Source organism: Rattus norvegicus, chromosome 1 (assembly GCF_036323735.1).
Source record: "Rattus norvegicus strain BN/NHsdMcwi chromosome 1, GRCr8, whole genome shotgun sequence".
Taxonomy (NCBI): domain Eukaryota; kingdom Metazoa; phylum Chordata; class Mammalia; order Rodentia; family Muridae; genus Rattus; species Rattus norvegicus.
Genome location: NC_086019.1, coordinates 26576752 through 26590214, shown reverse-complemented (window position 1 = coordinate 26590214; position 13463 = coordinate 26576752). Strand labels below are relative to the sequence as shown.

Below are 13463 nucleotides of genomic sequence, written 5' to 3'. Positions count from 1 at the left end.
GGGCATCATGTAGAGGGAAGGTCAGATGACTAAATGTAAACGTTAAGCTCTGTTGTAAATTTAGATGATGGCCAAATAGGCCCCCTTCCTGTCATGTGCCTGCAGTACATTTGCAAAGATGACTGCATAAGAGCTAAGAGTTTGGAATGATCCTATCACACCAGGGATCTGAATTTATAAAGTCTCAGTATAGCGATTCATTTTATTATATGCATACATTATAACTAAGTGGACAAATGATTCCAAAATTTGATTTTCCCTACCGCTAAGTAATTAAACAGAACTCAGTGGGTTCACCAGTGTTTGTCACTGTAACAAAACACCTCAGCAGAATGATCTAAGGAAGGTAAGTGTCATGCCACACTCACTCCAAAGTTTCAAACAGTTCCATTGATGGCAGGTCTCCTCCTACACCTTACAGGTTCAACACTTCATAAAAGCCTAGACGTTTTTGCTTACAATCCCATGAGTTTCTAAAAGGACTATAAACCAGCAGCCAGGCTAGACTGAGGAAACATTAACTCTCACACTGATAGTGTTAAAGACCATTGCTCCTTTATGGCTGGAGCCAGGCAAACAACGTGGTATATAATCTCAGTTAGGTGTACTTAGCTTCTCATTATTTTTCCTCATGTTTTAGGAATACATAAAGAAGAGCTTATCTATAGAAGAGCTTATCTATGGCATGTATGCTTGTATACAATTATATATGGATGGATTATACATACATACATACATACATACATACATACATACATACATACATACATACAGTACTGTATTAGGGTTTTACTGCTGTGAACAGACACTATGACCAAGGTAAGTCTTATAAAGGACAACATTTAATTGGGGCTGGCTTTCAGGTTCAGAGGTTCAGTCCATAATCACCAAGACAGGAAGATGGCAGCCTCTAGGCAGGCATGGTACAGGAGGAGCTGAGGGTTTTACATCTTCATCTGAAGACTGCTAGCAGAATACTCACTGCCAGGCTCTAGGGTGAGGGTCTTAAGCCCACGCCCACAGTGACACACCTACTCCAACAAGTTACACCTCTTAATATTGCCACTTCCTAGGTCAAACATATACAAACCATCACAAATACCATTGTTAATTTCTCTGACTCTTTGAGATTGGATGGTGCATTCAGCTTCATATATATATAATATATTATATATATATGGATATGCCAACAGACCTGCCTTAAGGAAGCATGAAGACCGACTGGGTTTTTGGAGGAAGTACTGCATTTCATGCAGTTTATCAGAGTGCTGCTTCAAGTGATAAATATTTAATATTTAACAATAAAACTGTGTATTTTACCTCTATTGTATTTTTGTATGCCTTCCTTTTTTATTAATAAATGATAAAGCAAAAGATAGCGTCAGGAACAATAATTCAGAAGTTTAGAGCACTTAATGCTCTTACACAGGACCTGGATTTGTTTATTGGGATTCATGTAGTGGTTTACATCCTATAAAACTCTAGATCTATGGGACCTAACACCATTGTTGATTTTGTGGGTTGTGGCCTACACAAAAATATACTCAGGCACATGCGCGTGCGTGCACACACACACATACACACAACAAGAACACACACCATTAAACAAATATACCTTGAAAAAGAAATAGACTTAGAATTTTCTTCTACTTTTCAATTTATAACTATGTGAAACACTGACAAAGAAATTTGAGAAAATTGGGAAATGCAGACACCGCACAGACATGTGTATTTTGTTTGGCCTTTCATTTTCTGCTGAAGCCTGTGACTAGTTCTATTCGGTTCCAAAGGGGAATCTCAGTTCTTGAAAGCATCGCAGGTCTCTAGAGAAGTTTTCTGTGGGTAAAAGCAGAGTTATGCATATTGGTCTTCAGAAGGCAACAGAAGGACAAATTGGTCAGTGCTCCAAAGTTGTGGATAAAGCAATTTCTTGGTTTTCATAGCTTAGTCACAAATTATCAGTCACTAATACATGGTGTTAGGCCATCTTTGCAACTGTTTTTCTTCTAGAGAATTACATGGATCAGGATGCTGATGTCAGTGGCAAATTTTATATTGAAAATCCTTAATGATATGGAATTAAGACATAGGACCTTTAATAGATGATAACCTATATGCTTGGTCTACACAAAAATCTTCAAGGGATATTTAGATCCTTTGGAGGCTTCTTCCTCTGCTGCCTGTTTTAAGGATGGCTAAAAATGGTAGACCTACAAGAAATAAGTTTTCCTCAGTTACTGAACTTTTTGATGCTTTAATGTAAGTTTCTAGGAACCAAGACCATGAAATAAATTTTATTCTGTTTACAAAATGCCAGGTTAGATGATGTGCTATAGCAATGGGAAACAAATAAGACATCAGTAAAATTAAAATCATGTGGCATAAAATATATAACTGTAATGGTCTATAAGTAACAAGGACACATATTCCACTATGTTCATAGCAGCCTTATTTATAATAGCCAGAAACTGGAAAGAACCCAGATGTCCTTCTTTTTTTTTTTTTTTTTTTTTTGCTTCTTTTTTTCGGAGCTGGGGACCGAACCCAGGGCCGTGCGCTTCCTAGGCAAGCGCTCTGCCACTGAGCCAAATCCCCAACCCCCCAGATGTCCTTCAACAGAGGAATGGATAGAGAAAATGTGGTACATTTACATAATGCAGTACTACTCAGCTATTAAAAACAATGACTTCATGAAATTTTTAGGAAAATTGGTGGAACTAGAAAGTATTATTCTGAGTGAGGTAACTCAATCGCAAAAGAACAAACATGGTAAGTAGATATTAGCCCCAAAGCTTGGAATACCCAAGATACAATTCATAGAACACATGAAACTCAAGAAGGAAGACCAAAGTGTGGATGCTTCACTCCTTAGAAGGGGAAACAAAATGTTCACAGTAGGAAATATGGAGATAACATGTGGAGAAGGAACTGAAGGAAAGGACATCTAGAGACTGCCCCACATGGCGACCCATCCCATATACAGTCACCAAACCCAGACACTACTTTGGATGCCAAGAAGTATATGCTGACAGGAACCTAATATAGCTATCTCCAGAGAGGCTCTGTCAGTGCAAATACAGAGATGGACACTCTCAGTCAACCATTGGACTAAGAACAGGATTCCCAATGGAGGAGTTAGAGAAAGGACTGAAGGAGCTGGAGGAATTTGCAACCTCACAGGAAGAATAATAATATCAAACAACCAGAGCCAACAGAGCTCCCAGGGACTATACCACCAACCAAAGAGTACATATGGAATAACCCATAGTTCCAGCAGCATATGTCACAGAGGATGGCCTTGTTGGGCAACAGTGGGAGGAGAGGTCCTTGGTCTTGGAAAGGCTCGATGCCCCAGTGTAGGGGCACCCAATGTTAGGGTGGGGAGGCAGGAAGGAGTGGGTTGATAAGTGGGGGAGCACTTCATAGAAGCAGGGGGAGGAATAGAAAATAAATAAATAAATAAATAAATAAATAAATAAATAAATAAATAAATAAATAAATAAGAAAGAAAGAAACTCAGGGGCGTTAACTATGTTTCCAACAAGCTGCAACTGTTACCATTACTTTCAGGACTTTTTTTTTCAATAGAAATCAAAAATTTATAACCACTCAAAACCCAAAACTAACAAAATCTTTCAGTGTAGCTCAGTTCAAGGCATCTTTTTAAGGAGCTAATGATCATATGAGAGTCTTAGAGAAACCTAATACACACTGAGCTTCCTAAAAATAGATACACATATAAAGGCAATTTAAATGAAATCATCGAAGAATGGGGGAAGACAGAGCAGCACCTGGAAATGTCTCATCACCAAATGAAGTCTTCAGTACCAGAAATGGGTTACATCTAATCATATGCTTGCCAAAGGTGTCCCATGGAAACTCCCAAAAAAGCCAAGCTATTGGTTGTTCTTCTCAAACTGCTGGGAACTAGTGTGGTGTTAAACGCAGTAGGTGATGATAAATGAGATTTGTGACTGATTAATATGATATTGGAATTGTCAGCACTAACCGGGACCTACATTAACACTCCAAGGCTCAGGGAATGCCAAGGAGGTGGTAAGGAAGGAAAAAAAAGTGGGATGGGAAAAATGGTTGAAAATGTTGTCTGAACATGAAATGGTTGTTATATATGAACTCAATAGCAAAAGTGCTAGTTGTATAAGAGACCTAAATAAGACTGGGCCCTTCATCATTCCATCATGGTTAGGATGTGGTTCACTAGGCACCACTCTTCTCAGAGGAGCTATAGACAGCTAGAGTACAGGGGAAGGAGAATCCTATTTCTCTGCATTATAGCCACTGATAAAAACTCAAGCAAACTCTGTCCACCCATATTTAGGCAGAAAACCTAAAAAAAAAGTAGCCTGTCATGCATAAGGAGAAAAAAGACATGAAAGTAAGAGGCCAACTTGGAAAGAATGGACTTCATGAAAGGGGAAAAGGAGAGAAAAGAGGATAATGGTGGGGGACATTGATGAAAGGATATAATATGCCCAGAATTATAAAATAAATTATTTTAAAGGGTATGCTGTTATGATTATTTTAATCATATCTATGCAAGCCTCTGCTTTCATTTTTATATATAGCCCTGGGAGTGGAATTGCTGGTTGATGTAGGACATTTTGTTTAACTGAGAAGTGGCCAAATGGTTTTCCTTAGTACCTTAAGCTTGTCATCTTTCATCATAAACCTTAAGGATCCCATTTCTTTGTTACACTTTAAACTCATTGCCTCACACAAGCTAGGAAAGAATCTACTACTAAGTGGCCTACCCTGCCCTTTCAATCTCTCCATCTTTTAAGAGAAAAGTATCACAAAGTTATTCATGCTGTTCATTAACTCATTCTATCACCCAAGTGGTGTGTGACCTTGAGGTCTTCCTGCCTTAGTTGTTAAGTAGTGGATTCTGAAACCAGGCCTATTCCCATTATTTTCTTCTTGTTAGCATGATTCTAATGAGAGTGAAGTTGCTTTATATTGGTTTTCCTCAGTACTTCTGACTTCAATGGAAAATGGTGGTTGCATATTAATTTTTCGTTGATGAGTATCCCCTAAAGGCTTTGATGCTGACTCATAAGTGTCATGGTGGCAGCACTGACAGTTGGGGAATATTTAACCTGCAGAGTGGAATTGATAAGTGATGTGCAAAATGTCCCTGAGGCTGATAGCAGGACCATCCACATACCTCCACTATAACTCACGTCTAGGCCTTGAGGTGAACATTTTTGTCATGTAGGCATAGCTCACCATACTCCAGCAAAGTAATGGCGCCAGCTAACAATGGTCTGAGAGCTACGAAACTATGAGCCAAAGTAAATATTTTCCTTTTACAAGCTTTCGAAGTATTTATTTCAGTGGCTGGACATGGCTACCCAGAAAGTATCTCTTCCTCCTTCGCTCCTGAATAACTCCATTTTACTTAAGTATTTTCACTTCTGAATTATTGGCCACATTCTCAGATCCATATTATGAGGCTCCTAGGTGAACCAGAAAGTTCATAGAATTGTCCAATACTGATTTTGGTTCAGAACAAATTCAAAGCAGCTTGAAAGATGTCCTTTTCTCTTTGAACTATAGCTCATCTTCACCACAAAGCTGTGTTCACCCTTAACTAAAATGAATTAGACCATAAACTGAAACCAAAATGCCATGAACAGACAGACAGAAATGCCCAAATCCTTAATGATGTACTAAAGCCAAGACAGGCAAACCTAGATACATTGGTTACTTTTATAATAGCATATACAGATGAGTGACACCTCTTATATGCAGAATAGGACACTTTTTTGTCTTCAAATGAGAGGAGGAAAAAGAAAAGAAGGAAGGAAGGAAGGGAGGGAGGGAGGGGGGAGGGAGGGAGGGAGGAGGAAAGAAGGAAGAAAACTAACCTAAATTCAGAGGAAATAAAATACCAAAAACATAACTTAATATTATTTACTCATTTTTTATTTTATATGCATATGTGTTTTGCCTACATGTACTGTGGGAAAGTATCAGATGATGGAATTTAAGACAGGTATGGACTGCTATGTGAGTGCTTTGTATTGAACCCCAATCCTCTGAAAGGACAGTCAGTACTTTTAACCAATAGCCATCTCTACAGCCTCCCAAAACATGGCTTACAAATCCACAGTTTATTTAAAATTTTAAGGATGAAGCAATCCATAAAACATGGAAATAATCAGGGGTAACATTTAGGCTTCCTAATCTCTATTCTATCTTCAAACTCAATGAGCAAATTCAATCCTTTCTCTACTCATGGTTTTCTCTGTTCAAAATGCTTCCTTGAAAAGCTGGCATAAGTTTTTCCTTGGAGTCATTGGTTAATTGAGGTAAACTGGATGTTCATTTAAGATTTAGGTTGCTCATATTTCCCTGACATTCTCATTTGATCTCTCCCTCCTGCCTAGGAGTCAGTTGTGTTTAATTCACACTAAGACAGGCTGCTCACATCACCACTGACAGATGCATTACCCAGGCCACTCTTCTTATCTTTCCTCTAGCACTTGGAATAAATGCCAAAAAGACCTCAATTTTTGGCAGAGTGAGAGTTTCACTTGCAGCAGGGAAGAACTGACTTTTCTCCCATTTCAGGTCATTCTGGGATGGAAAAGGCCACAATTTACTGACCTCCCTGAAATCATGCTTGGTGACTGAAGCGGGATTGCTCATTTAGAATATGCCATTCAGATCAACTTTCCACATATGTCAACCTCAGTGTCCCCTGGGAAGCACTTAGTCTAAGTAATAATATGAGGAAATGCTCTATCACGGAATGCAATGGAAGCATGAAAGGCTGAGATATAAATGACTCTGCTAAAAGGCTCCAGTTTGAATTTATGATATACAGGTCAAGCATCACTTTCAAGGCACTCAGAAAGCATTAAAATAGAGAACCTAATATCTCTTTGGGCCCTTATCCTTTCAATGACATTCGGCAAATTGTTCTTTAAGCCCAGGTCTATACTTGAAAGTGTGTGATCTAGCTTGCCCTCCTGTAGCTGTTGTGAGACTCTTTCCTTGGTTTTAAAGCAGCCAGAGCTGAATACAGATGAGGACTTCGAGGACCAAATGTAAATGCAGTTTTCACTTCCAATGTGCACAGAAAACATTAAAACAGAAACTATTGTCCTCAACTCTGGATAGTTCCTAGGTAACATGGCTAAAAGCATCCTGAAAACACATTGTGGGACCTTCGGTTAGGTACAAACATAGTCTTGACACTAAATGAAATGGCAACCAGCTGTTACTTTAATTTGAAGGAATTATTTGTAGATAACACATCCTATAGAAACTTCAGTGCTTTGACATTGTTAGTGGCATATGTCAAAAATTCTGTTTAGAGATTCTTGAATAGAAAAAGAACACTAAAAACCATTGCATTTCCAAAGGCTGAACTTTTGAAGAACAAAGTTTTTAAGCTGTAGACACAGTTCAGCATCGCCCCCTGCCATGTACACTTTGTATATTTTCCAAGATTTGAAAAATATCATGTGTTTGCTTAAAAGTACATTTTAGGAACTACTGATTCAAAAAGGCTCAGTCTAAAAGTATGCAAAAACCAATAAAATATATTATCAAAAGTGTAGGCTAAATATATTGGCTAAATAAATATCACACATGGCCGTATTTCCTTTTATGTTCAACTAGTAGTTTGAAACAAGCATACACTGGTTATAGTGCAAAATAGCGTAAACAACTAAGGAATATCCTCTCCCTGAGATCATGTTTTACCGTGTATATGAAGGGATTTTTGATTAACGCTAGACATAATACTTTATTCTATTAATTAATTTGTTTTATTTAGCATTAAAAAGTATTAGGTTTCACTGTGAGAGTTTCAGAAAGCAAACAATTGATTTTGCTGATCCTCCTGGCCCTAGTTTTCTGGCCCATTCCCTGTACTTTTTAACCTTCGTAGACTTCCCATTGTCATGTTACATGTGTCCTATTGTTCTCCCACATCCCTCAGCACTGTGGTCCATCCTCGTAGTCCCATTACTAGTTTCATAGATGATATCCTACTCATAAACACACACATGCACATATACACATGCACACACACACACAAACATACACATACATAAACACACATACATGCACACATAAAACACATGCATGCACACACACCTGAATAGACATGCACACATATACCCACAAAAACACACAGACCTGCGATTTATGTATGAAGGAAGGCACTCAGTAACCATCCTTCTGAGCCACTGTTACCTCACTTAATTTAATAATTTCCAGATCCATCCATTTTCCTTTACATACCCAAGCGGTATATTATAACATTAAAACTGTGAACTACTGACTCTTCATAATTAATCCAGGAAAGGCATGACATCATCCTGAAATAATGGACCTGTTAAATTGCAACACTGGCCCACAGTAACAGAGTTCACAAGAAACATGTATAAAACCCAGAAAGTCTTGTCCTTGAGGCTTAGGTTTTAATCACCAAGTTATTGAGTAGCTTCATCCAAAGCATCCAAGGCAGAAGGAAATGATTGTTACCTGGGAAGCTCAAAGAAAGTCAAATTCTAATTCTGTCACCAACTCCATCTGACCTTAGGCAGTTTCCAAAATTGCCCAACCTTCTGATTCCTCATTAGGAGAACGGAGGCCTTCATGAAGATTGTGTCTTCCTAGAAACTTCTTTAAATGGGAGTTTTTGACCTTGGCAATTTACATGATCAATAGCGTGAACATCAGAGTGCCAAGAGCCTGGCCCACCAGAGCTAACTCCACCAGAACTTAAGGTACAGGAGAGGAACAACAAGGTCTGTTTGAAAATATTGCTTTCACTGCTGCAGCTTTTTATAAACTATTCCTGATTTTTCCCACTTAGTTTAAAGCTAAAAAAATTAAAGGTAATCCTACCAAATCAGTGACATTGTGAAAAATTATAAGACTAAGCCTCACACTAAAGTATAAACAGACAATACTTTTCTCTTGCCCTACCATGGGTATGCTACAGTTAGCAGAAATTAACACAGATCAAATGTTTCCATCAGACAAGTAGCTTAGAAATAAACTACTAACCTAGCCATTCTTCCTCTAAGTGCCCCACAGGGATAGAAAATAGTTAATGCAATTAATGAGTTTGTGAAAGGAGTATAAAGATAATAGGACAAATATGAGATGGTCTAGTCAGCTGCTCATTAAGACCATATCAAACAGTCTCGCATCCTGACTTTTATAGTGTAAGGATCTGTTTTATTTCAAACATAGGAGCTCAGGAAGAGTAACACCAATAGCTATGTGCGGTAAATAGATATTTTCAGTAAATCAATGCAATCTGCATTACAATATACTGTCTCAAATGAGGTAAAAGGATTCATTTTAATTATCTTCTACTGTTCCCTGTATGGTTTCACTGAATAAGCATTTTTCAGTAATACTTTATGTTCTTCAAAAACGCCTCTCCACAACGGAAAAGCTGTCAGTCAATACAACTAATGGAGGACTCATCATAGTTAGGGCAACTAAAAAAAAAAGTGTTGCTGTTCTGAAAGATTTGACCAGGTGATTTATTTTAATTACATTGTTTTGTGAGCAACCGCACCTAAAAGTATGTATGTGTGTGTGTGTGTGTGTGTGTGTGTGTGTGTGTGTGTGTGTGTGTGTGTATAATCTCTGCTTCCCATTATCTCTGAAGAACACATTTTTGTCCTGATATGGGTTAAAATGTATTTGCTGTGCCTGGTTTATAAACTTATCCATAAACTCATTATTCATTTGACCTATGTCACCTTTAGATATTCTTTTTTCAACTAAGAAACTTTCCCTCTGTTCCTCCCTCTCTCCTTTCCTCCCTCCTCCTTTCAACTCTCCTCTCCCTTCCCCACCTCTTTCTCTTCCTCCCCCTCACCTGGCTCCGTCTTGCCCTGCTGACTTCTATTGCTGCATTTCTTTTCTTCCTTTCTTCCTTTCTTCCTTTCTTCCTTTCTTCCTTTCTTCCTTTCTTCCTTTCTTCCTTTCTTTCTTTCTTCCTTTCTTTCTTTCTTTCTTTCTTTCATCTCTGCTTTCTTTACTTCTCTTGACGTTATGGCTACAGGACTATAAAACTAATGCCAGGAGATGTATTCAATGTTTGCCAACATATTATTCTTAGAAATCTTCTTACTTATCTCTGTGTACAAGATGCCACATTTACATTAAGTGAGAAGCAATGGTGATCTTAAAATAACCTGTGATTGGTAAGTTACCTAAGTCCATGAAACTAAGAAAAGCACAAATACAACAGCAGTGGGTCATGAAAAAATTAATGCTGTGTTTTGTTAGAATGATGGCTGTTCCTGCATCACAGAGTCTCGTTTGTCTCAAATATAGAACTGAGAGATTCATTGTTAACTTCTATTCAAACTTGGCATTCAAGATCATTTTATTATGAAAATAATTATTTCCACCTCAATATTCTCCAGCTAAATTTATCTATACCCAGCAGATTTTTTTTCTGAGAAACGTAAAACATAAAATATGAATAATGGGGGTTGGGAATTTACCTCAGTGGTAGAGCACTTGCCTAGCAAGCGCAAGGCTCTGGGTTCAGTCCCCAGCTCCGAAAAAAAATATATGAATAATGAAAAAAATTTGTTCTAAACTTCTTTTATTCTCTTTCCAGAATCAATGTGCGAGAATGTACTAAATGGGTTATATTTAGTGCAAAGGGGGTAACCGGTAGGAGATAAAATGAAAGTTATAGGAGGCTAGAATTTCATAGCTGCTAATCAGAAGCAAATATTATACAAAATAAGCCTGTAATCCTATAAAGGCCAAATGTCCTCATGATCAGCCTGATTAGTAAGTGAAATCCTTTTGACATTGCTCAGAAAGAAAGTCATCCAGAATGCATAGGCAAAATTCTCACGGACTGATACTCAGGTAAATCCAGTACAAGACACAAAATCCAATCCACTAAGGGTGCTTTTAAAATCTTAATTATTAGGGTGATATCACTTTCTTCTGTCACTTAAAACTGAATCAACCCTCGTCAATTTAGTTAAAATTGTTTCCTATCTGTGCATAAGATAATGAGAAATCCAATATAAAGAACATAGTCAATCAGTGCAATGAACTATATTTATAATCAATTATCTATGAAAATAGGCTCTATTAAATGAAAAGTAAATGGCTCAACTGAAGTGTAATCTAAGGCACAATATGGCTCCTTTCGTTCTTTATGGCCACCTTGGGTCCTATGATACATTATCTTACATAACAGTATGACAGTGGACACAGATTGTTTGCAGCAGATTTGCTTAGTGTCTATTAATTACTATCTGAAGAACTACAGGTACTGCAGAAAAATAAATGGTAGGTTTCTTTTTTATGTATCTATTAATCTAAATTTCTTAAACTTAAATGAAATGTGGTTTGAGTTGTTCTGATTGAACCACAGTTCACCCATGCCAAGGAAGTGTTCTTTCACTAAACCATATCAATAATTTTAAACTATTGAGGTGGGGCAAAAATTTTAACCAGACATAGGTATATAGAGCCTCGTTGCATGAACAGTTTGTTTTCCTTTTCTTCATTGAAAAATTGATCTTCATTCACTTTTATAAGATTACAGAGCACTCGTTAAATATCATTATATAAATAATTATGATGAATGAATTATGTATTTTTGCTTTACAATTACTGTTCTGAAATCTTTATTTATTTACACAAATGGCACTGTAACAATGTTTTGTGGGAAGAAAATTTTTTTGTATTTTCATTCAGAAACCAAGATGCCTTCCTAACATACATATACACAAGCACATCAGATCTCAGTGTTGAGCAAAATAAAAATGTCATTGACATATTATACTACATCCTTACTGGTCAATTCACAATAGCTCACAAAGAATGAATTGTAAACTCAGTAACAACACCTATAGATTGCTGTATGTAGTCATTTTAGAGAAAGATTCACACAATTTGTTTAAAACATAATTTAATTAATTTCCACATTTTAAATCCATGAAAGAACACTACTTATGATTTAAATTTAATAGATAAAGTTGAATTGATGAAATAGCTCTCAGGTAATCACTTTACTCTTATACATGTGGCAATCATGATTTATTCCTTAGTGGCCAAACTCCTACAATCTGAGCTAAGTCTAGGCCTGGTGACATTACACACAAGAATATTTTTAAATATACTTTTTCCCTTTTTTTTCTTTTTTTTTTCCGGAGCTGGGGACCGAACCCAGGGCCTTGCGCTCTCTAGGCAAGCGCTCTACCACTGAGCTAAATCCCCAACCCTATTTTTAAATATACAATGAATACTTTCTACTATGAAAAAACTAGATTAGAACAACTAATAGAAATTGCTGATAATGTTTATCAGTCCCATGAATACTTTTATCACTCCATTTATAAAAATGGTAGACTTTATATGAATATAAGTTCTCAAATACAAGGCACTTTATGGATTTATTAGCCTTGAATTTCCTTGTATAACACAAGGAATTTGTAAAATAATGTTATAAATAATAGTGACATTGAACATAACCTCTCATTACAAACCTATACAATATATCTAAAATAATTTTCTGATTTCATACCATCACATATTTCAGAAGTCTCTCTCTATAAGCTTATATCATGATGATTCAGAAAAAAAAATGATGGCTTATAGGACAAAGTCCCAGTTTCTTACCTGTCCCTAAAAGATTATCATATCGTGATGTTTATGCTGTGAACTCCAATTCTTTTTAACATCAGCACGGAGCATTCATTATATATGAAATGACATTTTGACAGGATACATGCAAAAACAGTCTGTAGAAGCAATCCTTATGAATGAAAAATGATGTCTCTTTCACGGGATCGGCTAGCTAATGTGTCATCAGAAATACAAAACCAAGCTAGTTCCTTTACAAGCATTCCAAATTACAGCACTAGTCACACTATATCTGGTCTCACTCTAAACTGCCTCGTTTCATTTAACATAGGATATTGCTTCTATCTGCTCTGTTTGAGTTCTCCTCTAGTAATCAGTTGAGATGGCATCAGGCTTGCTATCTACACACCTGTTCCTCTTTTTAATCTGTGTTTTCCTTTGGGAATTTATGTGGTACATTTCCACACTCTGTGTGTGTGTGTGTGTGTGTGTGTGTGTGTGTGTGTGTGTGTGCGCGCGCGCACATGAATTAGGAGGATTTTGTTGACCTGCTCCACCACTCTACTTAATCCATTGAAGCAAGCTCACCGATTGAACCATGAGCTAAGCTGGCAGCTCTCAAGTACCAGGTTTCCCTGCTGTCTCCACACCCCGAGTACTGTGGATATTACATGTGGATATTACAGACTTGGCATTTACATGAATGCTGGGGATTTTCTCTCAGTTCTGCCCGTTTGTGCAGCAAACTATTCTTACTCACTACATTTCATGTGCATTTCTCAAGTCATCATTTCGAATGAAATACTCAGACATACTATTCAGTATATTGTCAGTGAGCAACA

General features: G+C 37.2%; 1 protein-coding gene across 5 annotated transcripts in view; it reads right to left on the bottom strand.

Moving 5' to 3' along the window:
* The window catches only part of Nkain2 (sodium/potassium transporting ATPase interacting 2), a 1207754-nt gene that overhangs the window by 1105920 nt on the left and 88371 nt on the right, over nucleotides 1-13463 (bottom strand). The window lies entirely within an intron of this gene.